Source organism: Perognathus longimembris, chromosome 4 (genome assembly GCF_023159225.1).
Source record: "Perognathus longimembris pacificus isolate PPM17 chromosome 4, ASM2315922v1, whole genome shotgun sequence".
Taxonomy (NCBI): Eukaryota; Metazoa; Chordata; class Mammalia; order Rodentia; family Heteromyidae; genus Perognathus; species Perognathus longimembris.
In genome coordinates, this window is record NC_063164.1 from 54155860 (window position 1) to 54165343 (window position 9484).

Genomic DNA, 9484 nt, shown 5'->3' on the forward strand with positions numbered 1-9484 from the left:
CTAAATGATTATAGATATTTCCATCACCTAAACAGAAGAAGCAGAATTAAGATGTCAAGCACAACCCTTCCTCCACAAGAGAAAACTATCCTTGTACAAAATTTCGGCAAGTAGAACCTCTACATTGTTTTACTTGAGGGATTCAGATACAACAGCACATGGATTTAACTCTACCATGACCTCAACTGAGTTAGTTGCTATTTATATTTACTTTTGTATTTTTTGAAGGAGGTGGTGGGAACTGGAAGAAATGTTAAAAACATTAGGAGACATGGAGTTGCATCAAGATACTCTCTATTGGTTGGATGATCACAGAGTTCTTACTGTTCAGTTGAGGAGAGGCGAGACATACCATGGTTGTTAGCAAAAACACACGTACTCAGTATAGAATAGCTTTCTATGAGAACAGGGTAAGTATTTAAATGCTTTTGGTTGTGTGATTTATTCTCAAGTTTAACTCATAATACCTAATCTTTATTTTTATTTTTGAAAGACTTTTCTCCTTTATGCATAAGGAGCTGAAAGTCTACTGTGTCATTTGCCAGAATAGTGACTAGATGTAACTGGGAGAATTTTTTATCTTACACTATGAAAACAGTAGCTTGACTCCCACATTCATTTCATAACAAGAGACATGAGATACATTGCTCCTTTTGAATTATTCCCAACTACGCTCCAGATGCATACACATATCACAAAATTTAAACCTGCTTCCCTCCACCAATTTTGTCCCATTGCTAAGTAACTTTAAACCAGAGTGTTTCAAATATGTCAAGTTCTCTCTTATTATCTTTATTTGTTAGGATAAAAGTAGCGTTGTGAAGGAAGCAAAGCAATATGTGCCACCCAAGTGCAATCTCATCTACCCAATAGATGGTCAAACACTGCCACTTTGATGTGTGAGATTTTTGTTCCTTATGGATTGGTTTGTTGGAATGATTCAGTATTAGCCTCCTATTTATAGTGGCATAAGTTATCGGACATAAGCCTCTCAGATCCCCTTCAGGACACAGCTTGTCACGGAGCCATGCAGAGGACAGGCCGCTGGCAGCCTTCAGCAACAGCTACCTTTGCTTTTGCCCAGTGTTTGAGCCGAGACCCAGACAATGACTGGCAATCATCTTCTTTGTTTTCTTCTATATACTACCAGCTTTTAAAACAAGTCACCTATGTCTTGAACGCCAACCACTTTCTACTATCTTATGAATCCATTACAGGGATCACTTCATAAAAAGTTCTTCCTAGTTAGGTACCAGTGTCTCATGCTGTAATCCAAGCTACTCAGGGGGTTGAACTCTAAGGATCTCCATGCAAGTCTATGAGATCCTTACTTCCAATTACACACACACACACACACACACACACACACACACACACACACACACACACACACACACACACACACCAGAAGTGGAGCTGTGACTCAAGTGGTATGGTACTAGCCTTAAGTGAAAAAACAAAGAGAAGGCAGCCAGGCCCTGAGTTCAAGTCCTAGTACTGGCGGTCCTAGTACTGGTGGCATACATGAACATATGAAAGTTCTTTCTAGAAGGACACCTACTCTCCTGTAGTTGTCAAGTTATGAAATCCAGAAATTTCAGAACTAGGAGGCATCTGAAATTTATTCAATTTCTCCTGTTTTAAAGATAAAAAAGAACCTCTGCCATGTGAGCACATACACATGCATGTGCACATACACACACAATTTCATAATCACCAGTACTCAAGTGATTTCCTCTGTAATATTTGATTTTGTCTTTTTCTGAATGTTGCTTTAGATATATAAAGTACTCTGAAAGTGATTTTTTTCATTGGTGCAAAGAGAAGGCCTGAGTATTCTTCCTGAAGATAAATGATACCAGGCACAAGGAAAGGTTACTTCTATACATATGTCTGCTTGAATCCAGAATCTCGGAAGAGATCCCTGTCACCCCATTCCAGCCCTTGCCCTTATCGTCCTCTCCTATCCTTTCTGGTTTTTCATGCTCATTGGAGGCATTTATTATAGATGGAAAGCCTCACTGCAAATGTACTGTCTTTTTCCTGAGCTGGATTTTGAGCTGTTTATACCCTAGGAAAAATGCCTTTATCTACTGTTTCTCTATATGACACTCATTTGCTTAAATGGCATCTCTAGTAGTTGACATCTTAATGTCAAAATTTCCTCCCTCTCTCCAGTAAGAGGGTGTATTATTGCCCAGAAATTCTCAGAGGTAGAAGCAGTTGGGAGTAGCCAGCTGTCATGGTCACCAGAACAGGGGTAGAGTGCTAATTTGCAGAAGAAAGCTGTCTTCTCAATCAGAATCTGTTCTCAGGTCATCTAGAAATCTGCTTTCTTGACTGCTTCTCAAGTTCCTCAAGATATAGCCCAGGGAAGCAAGTGCTGACTCTAGTTTTAAATGACAGTATAGAACTCTGGACCTATTTGTAGCAGCAAACTCTGCAGCAACTAGTAGTACCAGCACAATATACTTTTAGTGAAACAATTGGGATTTCATGCAAATTCAGTAGGAATGTTGCCGCTGAAATTGCAAGACCAAGAAGGGTCTCATTTATGTGGCAAATAAAATACTCAAGTTCTGCCTGGCACTGGTGGCTCACGCCTATAATCCTAGCTACTGAGGAGGCTGAGACCTGATGATTGAAGTTTGAAGCCAGTTGGGGCTCTTATCTCCAATTAACTACCAGAAAACTATGACCAACAAAAACAAACATATTAAGTGAAGTGACCAAAGAAAACATCAACCCTATCGTGTCCCGCATAGGGAATAGCTAGTAAATGATTAGGCTAGTCATGGTAGATCAAAATACCCCAATAGCGGGGCTGGGGATATGGCCTAGTGGCAAGAGTGCTTGCCTCGTATGCATGAGGCCCTGGGTTCAATTCCCTAGCACCACATATACAGAAAATGGCCAGAAGGGGCGCTGTGGCTCAAGTGGCAGAGTGCTAGCCTTGAGCAAAAAGAAGCCAGGGACAGTGCTCAGGCCCTGAGTCCAAGCCACAGGACTGGCCGAAAAAAAAAAAAAAAAAGACAAAATACCCCAATAGCTACATCCATATGATCACATAAGATGATGCCAAGTAAATGAACTCCATGTTATGGAAACAAGAGTTATACCACTGATGTAATTATTATCAACAAGCCATGTGAAACCGTACCTTTTGTATTTTTTTTCTTGTCTGTTTGTTTTGTTTAGTTTTGTTTCTCTTGTATTTCCTTCCTGTGGTTGTACCCCCGCTACCACTATATCTCATCTGAATACCCTGGATACTATTTATATGGGTATTAGAACTGGGGAAGGGAAAGGAAATATCAAAATTGAGAGACAAAGGGCAAAAACAACAAAAACATTTGATGAGTTAACATCTTAATTAATGGAAATAGTCTAGCTTACGGATACCTAGAAATATTACCACATTTTTATTATCAATCAAAATGGTTAACAAATATCTTACTACTTGATGGTTCACAATCTTCTACTGCCTTAGTGAAATTCTTGATCTCCAGTCACGATTATAGAGAAAATTAACATGGCAGGCAAAGACTAGGCTGGAAAAGAAGTGACTTAAAGCATTTTTTACTTGGGGAAGAAATGCCACATGTTCCCTAATTTGATTAGTATACACTGCTGGGCAGTAAATTAGAGTTAATGGACAATTCCATTTCATTAGAAACATTTCACTGCATTGTATTTCAATGAACAAGAATCTAAAAATCTTTAGATTTTTTTATTGCCCAGAATTTTTAAACATCTGGAACTGTTTCAATTTACTCATGCTTTTTCCTTGTTTTACTTTTATCTCATTTTTAAATTATGTATATTAATTGCACAAAAGGGTTCCATTTAATGTGATCTATAATGCACATAACACGATTTGATGGCCATTCTTTTATGGCCACTATCAAATGGAATGTGGTCTGAATATGGTCTCAGTCTCTTTGAGCATATCAGTTGTCCATAATATAAACTCCCACCTTTTTAGTAACAACACAATTTGAAAATGCTTAATATTTATGAAGTAAATTACAAAATATTTCAGTGAACAGTATTTCACTCAATCTCTAATCTTTCTGGTATCACTTAGTGAGGTCAACTAAGAAAATGTGAGCATGCAGCATTAAATAAGAGTACTCCACCCACTCAACCAAGTTTTACTCAGTCACCACTGTGAACAAGGCACTGTGATGGAGGTTATAATAAGGCCAATCACCATTCTGCCCTTTGTGAAATTCAAGCCACAATTTCATTAAATGTGAGAAATTGTTAGAAACCTCAGCGATTACACACATGGGGAGGATAAGAAAGAGATTTGGATCAATGAAAATGACAATCACTTTCAATAATGGAAAGGCTTACTGTCAAAAGGATCAATCTGGCTAACTATAAAGGAAAGGCTAAAATAGATGTTTCAGTTGAGGGAAACTAACATGTTGAAATTTACTAGAAGTTTAAATGCAAGAAGAAATAATTAAGCAAAAGTTTTTTTTCTGAATGATGGCAAGATTAAAATAACATGTTTATTGTTATGGAAACGATTGTTATATCACTGTTGTAACTACTTTCAATGTGCTATGTGTAACTGTAGCTTCCATTATTGATGATCTTCTTGTATCATCTCTGTATCTTATCTGAGTATATTGGAAACCACATATACTGATAAACAGTGGTATATAGGGTAAAAAAATATAAACAACTACAAAAGCAATACTTGCAAGACTGGTGTAAATGAACTGAACAACTCATAGGGGGAAAGGGAAAGGGGGAGGGGGAGGGGGGAATGAGGGACGAGGTAACAAACAGTACAAGAAATGTATCCAATGCCTAACGTACGAAACTGTAACCTCTCTGTACATCAGTTTGATAATAAAAATTTGAAAGAAAAAAATAACATGTTTATGTAGAGCATCAGTCGTTACTTTTCACTAATAGTAGTATGATATATACTTTTACACATATAGAAGTGTGTTATATGTATTATCAGACTTAGAAGTGCTAATTGTAACTTTAAATCTTCAAAATATAATAGTTAGCTAAAAGTTGGTCCTCATTATATATACCACTACATAGAATGAATATGCATGTATTTGCAAGAAATATAGATATGAAAGTCTACTGGTACATTCATTAATCCTGCAACTATCTGAACCCCCAGATTCCCTTCATTAAAGGGAGACTCAAACTATATAACAATGTGTTAGAAAAAGACAATTGGTTGATAAAACTAGTGAGTCATTGACACTCCTTTTGTAGTTATCCTATCTATAAATTTACTCATATATCAGCAAAAATACCCATTCAATTATTGTAGAGAAATGTCACTACCAAGAATAAGAAACAGAGACAAATTATCTTGGCTTCTAGGAGGTTTCTGGTATGAAGATAAAAATCTAGAGTTTTATTTTAGTAGGAACTGTGAAGATGGTGGTTCCATGGAGAATTTCCCCTCATGTAACTAATGAGACACATGGTATTATTATCAAGATTACTTCAGTGTGGTCATAGGATATCTTAAAAATATTTACTCAAAATAGAGTGTATTATTATTAAACATGAATTTTGAAGAGCTGCTATAACTTCTACAGGTTTTATACAATAAAATTCAGAATCAGAGAAGACAAACATGAAAGCCAGAGAAAAGCAGATGGATGGAATTTATGATATATCTTGACCAAGATAATAGGTAGGTAGGGCAAAAGAGTTTTTCTTTTTATATATTTAAGGGCTTACAGTTAGATACATCAGGTAATGAGTGCTTTTCTTTTTGGACAGTGTCTAAAAAATTTGTCTTCTTATTAAATATTTGCTGGAATGCGGTTAACTAAAATGATTAGAGTCAGAACTAGGATCAAACAGTGGAGATTTGGGGGTTATTGTATGGGTGGAGGCAGAATTCTTTCATCATGATTGCTGTGTGGAATTAGAGGGCACTGTTTTTAGTGGTGTTGGGTCTCTTTCCATTGGAATAATTCATGTAGCCACTGCATTATTTGATTAGAATCTGATTTTTCTCATCTCTCAATTTTGCACAAGCTGAGAATAACAGGAGGCTAAGGGTGGACTCCTGTTATTAGACTGTGTGGAAAGGGAAGATGGTCCAGAGGAGCAGTTGACACTCTGGCTTCCCTCCTTCCAAGACTGGCAGTGTAGCAGGGCCAAGGCTGCAGAGGTTTCACTGTCTTGAATGAGTCATATCCTGGAAAAAGCAAAGCTAGGCACAAGGGACAGTGATGCCACACAAAGAAAGAATGCGAAGGGATCAAGTCTGTTGACCTGTGCATGGAGGGAGGAGGTGTGCCTCAGATATCCCCTAGAGAGAAATGATCATTATTTCTTTGGACAGCATCTGAGCCAGGACAGAGGAAGCTAAGAACATAAAAATGTGTCTCTACTTCCCAGTTTGTTAGGACAGAGAATTCCCAGATGCGGCAGATAACTCAATCTAGATAAAGTATAGTGATTCCAAAGGTGGTAGTAGCTCAAAGACAGTAAAAGCAAAAGGAAAGAAGACTATGACAAAGAACTTGGTTCACTTGAGTTACAGTATAATCACAATAAAACCAACAGCTCATCAAGAAGTGGTAAGGGGCTATCTGAATAACCCCACAAAGCGAAAAATGATAAAAGATTTGAATGCAAATCAATACCATAATAACATATCACTTTATGTCCAGAAGGATTAGTATAATCCAAAAGGCAGACAGTAGCAAGTACTGAATTATGTGGAGAACATAGAACCACCATAAAGTTTTGGTAAGAATATGGAAGGCTGTTGGAAATTTGGAAGACATTTTGGTAGGTTTTTAACAAGTTAAACATAGACTTGCCAAGTAATTTAGAAATTCTATTCCTAGTATGCCCAAGAGAACTGAAACCATGTGTTTGCACACAGAGTGTACTCAAATGTTAATATCAGCATTACTCATAATGGTCATACAGTGGAAATAACCCAAAAGTTGTTGATTGCTTAGAGAACAGACAAAATGTGGTCTATCTACATGATAGAATATTGTCAGCAATAGGAAGGAATGAAGTATTGTTACATATCACTACTTGCATAAACCTTGAAATTATTAGAATAGCTGAAAAGATGAAGTCACAAAATATCTCATATTGCATATTATTTGAAATCATTCATTTGAACTGTCCAGAACAGGCAAGTCCACAGAGATAGAAAGTAGATTGTTACAAGTAGATAAATCATTACAGGAACTGGTAGGTGGGTGAAACTGCTTAATGAACTTAACTTTGGGGGGTGATAAAAATATTTCCAAATTACCAGGTGGCAGTGGCTCATGCTTATAATCCTAGCATTATATCTCAGGAAGCTGATATTGGGGATTGTGGTTCAAAGCCAACCTGGGCAGGAAAGCCAATGAACCTCTTATCTCCAATTAAAACCAAAAAACCCCAAAAAAACAAAACCAAGAAGGGATGCTGTGGCTCAAGAGTAAAGATCCAGACTTGAGCAAGAGCCCAGAAATAGTGCCCAGGCCCTGAGTTCAAGCCCCAGTACACACACACACACACACACACACACGCACGCACGCACGCACACACTCCAAAGTTGATTGCAGTGATCATACAACCCCATGAGATACTACAAACCACTAAATTGTGTATTTTGAAAGGGTGAATATTATGACATGTAAATTACATTTCAATAAAGTGGATGTAAAATGAATATGCTAATATACATGAGAAAATCTCTAATCCTATATATGGTTCATTATCAGTGTGAGAGGGAAATCCTTAAGTCTTTGTAAATTAAAAACTTTCAGTTACAAAAGCAACCCATGCTCTTTTGGAAAGGTTAAAACTGAGCAACTATACAGAGAGAAGTCATCTCTTACAACCCAGACAGAGATAACTCATTACAAAGCCAACTCCCTTTCTGTCCTTTTCTAGAGCTTGCACACTGAAAAAAAGGAAAGGAAAGGAAAGGAAAGGAGAGGAGAGGAAAGGAAAGGAAAAGAAAGGAAAGAAGGCACCAGCACTGTGCCTTGCTTTTCACTGCATTTATACAGAACCACCACTACACATTAGCATGGTATATTAGTATAACACCACTGCCATTCCCCACACCCGTGTCTTTGGTACTACGACAGCAGCACAGGCTGGACTAGAGTCATGACACTCAAAGACAAATTCTGTACCATGGTTGGTAGAATCACTAGGGAACCTGGAAAAGCCACACTTGTTCTTCAAAAATACCAAATAAATCAGAATTTCCAAACGAAGGTGGAAAAGGTGGGGTTTAAGTCACACTTTAGATCTCTTAAGTAGTTGATAGCCATGGGTAGGACACTAGGATTAAAGTGAGACTTCTGCTATTCTGGATCTCAGTCCTAGCTTCCAGCAGATTGACTTGCATGTGCTTGCAATTCTATAATTTTCATTTTTGTGTTTATGATGAAGTTAAATATCTTTTTATAGACTTTCATATAGGCTTTTAAACTGCAGTATTGGGGATTGAATCCAGGGCCTTATGAGTGCTAGGTAAATATTCTACTGCCTAATCCATGTCCTTAGTTCTTTTTCTTTGTATTTGGTTTTTGCGATAGAGTCTAACTTTGACCTGGTTGAACTCAAACTCATGATTTTTCCTGCCACCACCTTCTGAGTTCCAGGGATTACAGATAAGCATTACGACATCTGGCTTTGTCATCTATCTTTTCCTGAACTCTAGTGAAAACCATGTCAAATACTTCTATTGAGTAGCTGGTCTTTTTCTTACTCATTCCTGAGAAGTCTTTCGTTTCACATTACATAAATCATGTCACTTAAAGAAAAGCAAAGGCTTTGGCTTTGACTTTTAAAAGCCATGACTGTGAACCTGACATTTTTCTTAGCTCTGTAGATATATTAAACTTTATTAATGTCCCAACACAATGAGACTTGAAACCTCAGCACAAAAATGTTAATTAAACAGTAAAGGCAGGGTTTGAACCTCCTGGTTCAAATGTTCCAGCTAACCACTGAACTACCTTGACTGCTGCAAATAGTGAACTTACGGTTGTCAGAAAATTATATTACATGTGTTGGTGGCTCTTGCTTGTAACCCTAGATATTCAGGAGGTGGAGATCCGATGGTCACAGTTCAGAGCCAGCCCCCAGACTGAATAGGAAAGTCCATAAGACTCTTATCTCCAACTAACGAATAAAAATCCAGAAGTGGAGTTGTGGCTCAAGTGTTAAAGTGCCAGCCTTCAGCACAAAAGCTCAGGACACTGCCCAGGCCCTGAGTTCAAGTCACAGGACTGGCTCATACACAGACACAGACACACACACACACACACAGACATAGACACACAAAAAGACACAGATACACACAACACCCTACCAACTAAAAACATTCTAATGTAGGGAAACACAAATATAGTCAGGAGGAATCTAGAAGGTACTTCCAAAGAAATGATGATTCCAAACAAAAGTGTCAAAAAAAAAATAGAAGGTAAAGGGAGGGCATACTATAGAGTTGGAT

General features: G+C 37.7%; 1 protein-coding gene across 1 annotated transcript in view; it reads right to left on the reverse strand.

Annotated features, from left to right (window-relative positions):
• Positions 1–9484, reverse strand: part of Cers6 (ceramide synthase 6) — a 262651-nt gene that overhangs the window by 23086 nt on the left and 230081 nt on the right. The window lies entirely within an intron of this gene.